This window comes from Ambystoma mexicanum, chromosome 2q (assembly GCF_040938575.1).
Source record: "Ambystoma mexicanum isolate Mex_15411 chromosome 2q, UKY_AmexF1_1, whole genome shotgun sequence".
Classification (NCBI taxonomy): Eukaryota; Metazoa; Chordata; class Amphibia; order Caudata; family Ambystomatidae; genus Ambystoma; species Ambystoma mexicanum.
Window position 1 is genome coordinate 124,909,335 of NC_090924.1, and position 7,006 is coordinate 124,916,340.

A 7,006-nucleotide genomic window follows, 5' to 3' on the forward strand; every position below is an offset into this window, starting at 1 on the left:
TGCAGCTATCTGCCACCACAACAACACTAATTGCATGCCCTTTGTGTCCCCACAGCCGTTTCAAGTGACAGTGATACTGCACAACAGGCCAGCCAATCTGCACCGGCAAGTACACAAGCCACCGCCACCACACAGGAGGATGCTGCCGGCAGTTCTGCACCTCTGGCCACATTACCAGCCACTACAGATGTGCCGCCCACCACCACCACCGACATCCCCACCGTCTCCACACTGCCTGAGTCTAGACAGGTGCCACAGGAACCTATCATGGCCACCCAACACAACACCGAAGGCAGCAGCACTGCAGAGGGGGCGGCCTTCAGTGATAACAGTGCCCCGCAAGAGCACTCGGAAACGGGGCCACAGGGGGAGATGCCCACATTGGAAGACCTGGGCTCCTTCCATGAGCTGGAGTTCAGCCCCACATCACTGGGGAGTCCCATGAGGTCGTCCACCCCATCCATGGCCGAACTGAATGCCCGCATGCAGTGGATGGAGGCGCAGCAGGCTACCCTCACCCAGCTGGTGGAGAGGCAGCTAGAGGAATCCAGGCTGCAGAGGGAGAGCTACAGCGCCTCAGTGCGTCGCCTGTCGAGGTCCATCGGACGCCTTGCGAGCACTATAGTAACCCTTGCACGCTATGTGCAGGAGGGCAACGACCACACCTCCAGGCTTGTAGAGGCCATGTTGGTTGGCCAACAGGCAAATCTGGCATGGATGCCCCCAATCCCAGATTCTGCACAATCAAACACAACCACCCCATCCAGCTCCACTACTGCCAGTCCAAGGAGGCGCTCGAGTAGGTTAACGGGTCCCTCGGGCAAGGTTGTACAGGCACAGAAGTGCACATGGAAGTGATGGCATGTGTGTTGGGCAGTGCAGGACACATGTGGACTACAAGGGTGTGAGAGGGGTGGGCACGTTTGGGTGGTGGGGTAGGTAGTTTTGTGGGTTTGAACAATGGGGCCTGGGTGGGGGTGGGCACGTTTGGATGGTGGGGTATGTAGTTTTGGGGGTTTGAACAATGGGGCCTGGGTGGGGGTGGGCACGTTTGGGTGGTGGGGTATGTAGTTTTGGGGGTTTGAACAATGGGGCCTGGGTGGGGGTGGGCACGTTTGGGTGGTGGGTGGCCCCAGGTGTACAGCTTCCCTAACCAATGCACCTCCTTCCCTGTTGTTATTACATCAATACATCACATTTCGAATCAAGACATACATGTGTGGACATTGATCATTTATTTTGCAGTGCAACTATTAATTCATTGTCGTCACCATGTTCATGCATTTCTGTGAATGTGCTGTGACTCAAAAGTAAATGCGAATCAGGGCATCCCGTGCTCTCTGGCCATCATGTGGACCCCCAGGGGGAGGCGGTGCCATCCCATCCCCATCCCCCTCATCTGCGTCTGGTGGCATTGGGATGTTCCTGCGCAGGCATATATTGTGCAGCATGGCACATACGAGCGTGATTTTACCCGTCTTCACTGGGCTGTACAGCAGTGATCTGCCAGATCTGCTCAGACAGCGGAAACGGGCCTTCAGCAGTCCAAATGTCCTCTCCATCATTCCACGTGTGCGGATATGTGCCCTATTGTATGCGTCTTCATGCCTGTTCCTTGGTCTCCGTACAGGTGTCATCATCCATGGCGTGAGTGCATATGCCGCATCACCTACATGGGATGAAGATGGGGGGAACATGTCAGTTTTTGTGGCATCATGTCCTCATCTGCTGCTGTGCATTCTTGTATCATTCATTCATGCATATGTACCATGCAGTGTATGGAGGTATGTTTTGGGCATCACAATGTATGTCGCTAACTGGATACGGGCCTACACATTAACTTGCATGTTTACTGTGCCCTGCGGGTGACATTTGATTGTGTGCATGTCACGGTGCAGTGCTGTCCACACATGGCAGAGTGACTCCACTGTACGGAAGTAGTAAATACACGTCGTCTCATTTGCACGCCTCTCGTGCCTTCTAAGGCAGTGTTTCAATTGAGGGTGGGTGTCTGCAGTGGCACAAGGTTCATGGGACAGTGACGGGATTGGCTGTGCCAGCGTGTGCACGGGCACATTGTGGTGCCCTGTCATGTCTTCCTTCATGTTTGGCATCCGCTGTGTATTTGGTAGATGGAAGGGGGGTGATGCATGTGCGGTTACAGCGGCACACTCACAATGCTCATTGGCCTGGACACACACACACACCACTTCGACAGGGTTGTAGCATTGTCAGCTGTACTCCCCCAATAGCCAGGTGCTTTGTCCGGCATAGCGTTTCATGTACCGTGGCAACGTGGAATTCCGCAGTACAATTGAGTCATGTGATGAGCCTGGGAAACGTGCGCAGCAGTGTGTAATCAGTTGCATGGCATCACAAACCATCTGGACATTCAAGGAGTGATACTGTTTCCTATTGCGGAACACCGCCTCAATTGCACGTGGTACTGTCAGCTCAACGTGGGTGCAGTCAACTGCGCCTATGCAATTTGGCATGCCTGCTATGGCATGGAAGGCCAACTTGGTGGCAATGACCTCGGGGAGGGTGCGGGGTAGGGCTATGTGTTCCGACACATGGTGCAACAGGGCATCCAGTACCTTTACCAGGATTTTTGAGAAACAGGGTTGTGATATGCCGTGCAGCTCACCAACCGTGTGTTGATAGGTGCCAGTGCCAAGGAAATGCAGTACTGAGACAACCTTCAAGAGGGGGGGATGGCGGTGGGGGTGTCAATTTGGCTGCTGATGTTGTCCTCAATCATGGCTGTGATGTGCAGGATTGTTGCACGGTCCAGCCGGTATAGTGTGTGGATCTGTCCTGGGGTGAGGTTCCAGGGTGAGGCCCTGATGCGTGGTATTGCTGGCTGGCGGCGGGGTCGTGCTGGCTGGGCAATGGGGTTTGCCATAGCTGCAGGGTTGGCTGGTTCCCGCCTGCGCCTCCTACGCCGCCTCCTCTGCGCCATTACTGCCACCATGTGCAGTGCTGCCTGTTGGTTGGGTAGGCCCAGTCCCAGTGCTACTAGACCTGCTGCCTGCATGGTTCTGTGTTGTGTTGGGCTGGTTGTGGCCCTTTTGTAGGCTCCCAGTGGCCTGCTAGGTCCAGCTGGGCTGATTTGGTGCACCTGTGCCCTGATTCAGTTCAGCAGGCAGTGTATAACGCCATATTCGCGGTGGCGGCGGTTCCGCAACCGTGATCATGGTATTTACGCCATTTTTTTGCCGGTATTTCCGTGTCCGCGCTAGTTGTGATGCTCACGGTGTTTCGTGTTGACGGTAACGGAGGGGTTTCCGTGCAGACGGACTTAACGGGACCCCTATTTCCGCGGTGGCGGTTGAGGGTGGTGCTATTACCGGGGCCGCGGGTCATGATTGGGCAGACATGGAAACGGTGCCGGTATGGTTTTGCCGGCAGTGTTAATTCCGGACCGGAGTACTTGTAATGAGGCCCAATGTCTTTGGTAGGATACCCTTTCACATCCCCATGCACACATTTGATGCCAATGGTTCTCACCTGTTCGTGATCTTGCTCGCTCACATGGGGCTGTATGGCCATCTGTCGACTTCCGCTATCCATCATTGTTTGACGGGGATGTCCGTCCACTGTGACTTCTATCACATAAGGTAACCGTTTCCTTCTGTATTCCTGAGTTTGTAAGGTCCCGATTTCCATTGGTTCAGGTTTAGGTTTTCGGGAGCAAAATCGAGCAATATGACCCCATTCCCCACATTCGAAACATTGGGGTGCTGTTCCTTTGTAACAATCCCATTAGGTCGGGGTTCTGGCCGGTTCCTGGGTTCGGTGCTTGGCCCCTTCTAAGGCCCACTGCGTAAGGCGGGAGTCTCCATACTTGGTCTCAAGTGGGTTGCTGGGATGGGCCGAGTGTTACCTGCCTTCTGATATGCTGTTGCCACATCTATGGCCTCGGTTAAGGACAGATGGTGATGTTGCCTAACCCACCTCTGTATGGGTCCGGGTAAGGCATCAATTAATTGTTCCATCATTACTTTATCCTTAATCTGTCCTATTGTGGCAGTGCCTGTTTGTAGCCATTTTTCTGCCAAATCTTGCACTCTGTAGAACAATTGTCTTGGGCTTTCGCCGGGTTTCAATCTGGTTTCTATAAACTTGAGTCTGTAGGATTCTTCATCCATACCGAGTCTTTCCAACACTGTTTTTTTCGGTATAAGGAGTGTCCCCTGTGGGGTTGGCAGCTTGGTATGCCCCCTGCATTGGCCCTGTGAGCAGGGGTGCGAGGTAGAAGGCCCATCTGTCCTGTGGCCATTGAGCTGCTCTAGCTATTATCTCAAAATTCACAAAAAAAAAACTGGGGTCTTCTCCTACTTAGTATTTCTGTAATACCGTGGACGGTATCGCGGGATGCGTCCGTGTGGTGACCACTGCTTCTCCCAATATTCTTAAAGCTTCCCGTCCTTGCTCTTGTGCCGCACTTTGTACTTGTATGGCTTTTTGGAGGGCTTGTCTGTCTGCCTGCGCCTGATGGCCTTGCACTTGTATAAGTTGTTGCAGTTGCTGCTGCCCCTCGGTGAGTGCCTTTATCACAGCTTCCATTCTGTCTGCCTTGGCGTTCTCTTGAATCCCACCGCTGCCACCACTGTAAAGTCGTAGACTGTAGTCGGAATGCAGGGTTCACAATGAATGATTTATTGCTGTGTTAAACTTTCAAAACAGCCTCTCATTATAAACAACAAAACATGCTTAAATGTGGTTCAGCAGGCTTGTTCGGAAAATGGGTGAATCAATTCAGAGTTCGCATGAATGTCCTCTTAAGCTTGGCTCCTCTTTGAAAACAAAAATTATCAGGTCACATAAATTCCTTTCCCCGGGCACTAGCTTTCCATTCCTTTGCCAGCTGTCCAAATTGGGTTTTAAAAAAACGAAAAACAGAGAGGGTAAACCCACGGAAACACTGTCCTTTGAAAATGGTTTACGGCCAGACTTTCCTTGTCAGTGAATCCGCTTCGGTAGTGTTCCCGGCGCTGCCGCTCTTCGAGCCTCTCCTGGCTGAGGGTCTGCCTCTTGATAAGGATCTCCGCGGTGCCGAGCCTTCAGCCTCCTAGTACGCCCAGTGTACATCACCTGGGGATTCCTCCCACTTCTGTGGTCTCCGGCCAGGGCTGCTGCTGTAATGGGAGACAACTGATGAGTTTCCCGGGGCTTCTTTTAACTCGTACTTTGCTCCTCCCCTCAACTTCCACCTGCCTTTCCTGCCCACTTCCCACACCTGCAGCCAGTTTGCCTTCACTCCTCCACCCTGCTCCATGCACTGTTTGTCCCACACCTGCAGCCAGCTTGCCTTCATACCTCCACCCTGCTCCATGCACTGTTTGTCCATCCCAACCTGTATTGCTATGGGGGCATCTGTCACTGTACCGCATGACAGGGCTGTATCTATACCGCTTCCCTTTGTTCATTTTATCTTTTTCCCCACCTGTTCTCCATTTCCCGTGGTGGTTTATGGGACATGTAGTTTTGTTCTGTCCTGCTGATGTAACATTTTGGGTGCTGGGTCTGAAAGTTAGAATGGGGCTGTCTTTTATCTCCATTGCCTCTTTGACCTCCTCACAATGATATTTCTCTTTGTGTCTCTATGTGGATGAGGGTTGTGTTCCCAAGGGCAGTTTTGCTAGAGCTACATCAGGCTTTGGTGGCAGCTGTGAGACCAGCGAGGAAAAAAGGTAACTTGGGATGGGTTGAGGATTGGGCGTTGTCCATTTTTGCAAAAACAGAAATTAAGTAAAGGAAAATGTTTAATTGTCCTAACATTGGAAACTGGCTATTATTAAAACTGTACAACGTTTATTCCCAACGACCACTTCCAGTATGTAATATAGTCCTATTAAAAAACACTACACTGGTCTTACTGAGAAAAGCAAATTATCAAAACCTAAAATAATGCATATGAAAATAATGTATATATTAAGATGGACACTCTGCTACAATTCTATTGTACTCTTTTGTTATACCCCTAAGAAAGAGGAAGGAGACCAATAACACCAGTGAGGGTTCCAGCCTGCTATGCATAAAATCAAAGTCCATTGTGGGAACCTAAGAATGGACATAGATCTTTAATTGACAAATATGTCTGTGATGAAGGGTTGTATGCTTGAATCACTAAGTACACAATGCACACTGGGCTTGGTGCTCATTTAATTTTTCACAACATTCAACCCAATATTTTTGTAACATTATAATATATATATATATATTGATTTGCACAGACTTGGAATTGGGATGTGAGGAGAATGGCTGTGAATTCAGTTGCTCCACTGGTTTCTAAGGGCAGTCCGCAGATGTTTCTTTTGGCAGCACAGAATTGTATCCTGATCTCAAGGTAAGAATGGCTGCACACATGCTCCGCTCACAAACCACAGATCATCTAAACTAGGTAGTATGTAGGTGATGATTTGTATAGCGCAAACCTAGCTAGAAAGCTACAAAGCACTGGACAGTTTGTTGGTACACAGTGGTCAGGGGGCCTCGTTTTACCAGTCTATGTTCTTCATTTGTCAGTGACGTGTACCTTGAAGAGCATCTTTTTAATTTCTTTCCTGAATCGCAGGAGGGAGATTGCCAGCCTGATGTTGGCTGGAATGTTGTTCCAGTGTGTGGCAGCATGGAGAATACTTGTTTTTTGGTCTTTCACGTCTTGGAGTCCAGTCTGATTATACTTGGTTCCTGGTGTTGCGTTGTCCTTCTCAGATGGGGATATTTTCGAGATAGGTAGGCTTCATCGCAGGAGATTTAGTCAAAGCCAAATCTATCAAATTTATTCGGCCGAATTTGGCCACAAACATATGTGAGTTGGTGGATAAGGGGTATAGGGTAAGGAGGGACTGCTGGGGGGCCTACCGCCACATATATTTGCAGCCAAATGAATAAAAAAAAAGAAATTGTTGGATTTGGCTTTGACCAAATCTCCACGATGAAATCACATAGAGCCATCTTTTCAGATAAGTATGATACTGTCTTGAACATTAGAGCTCTG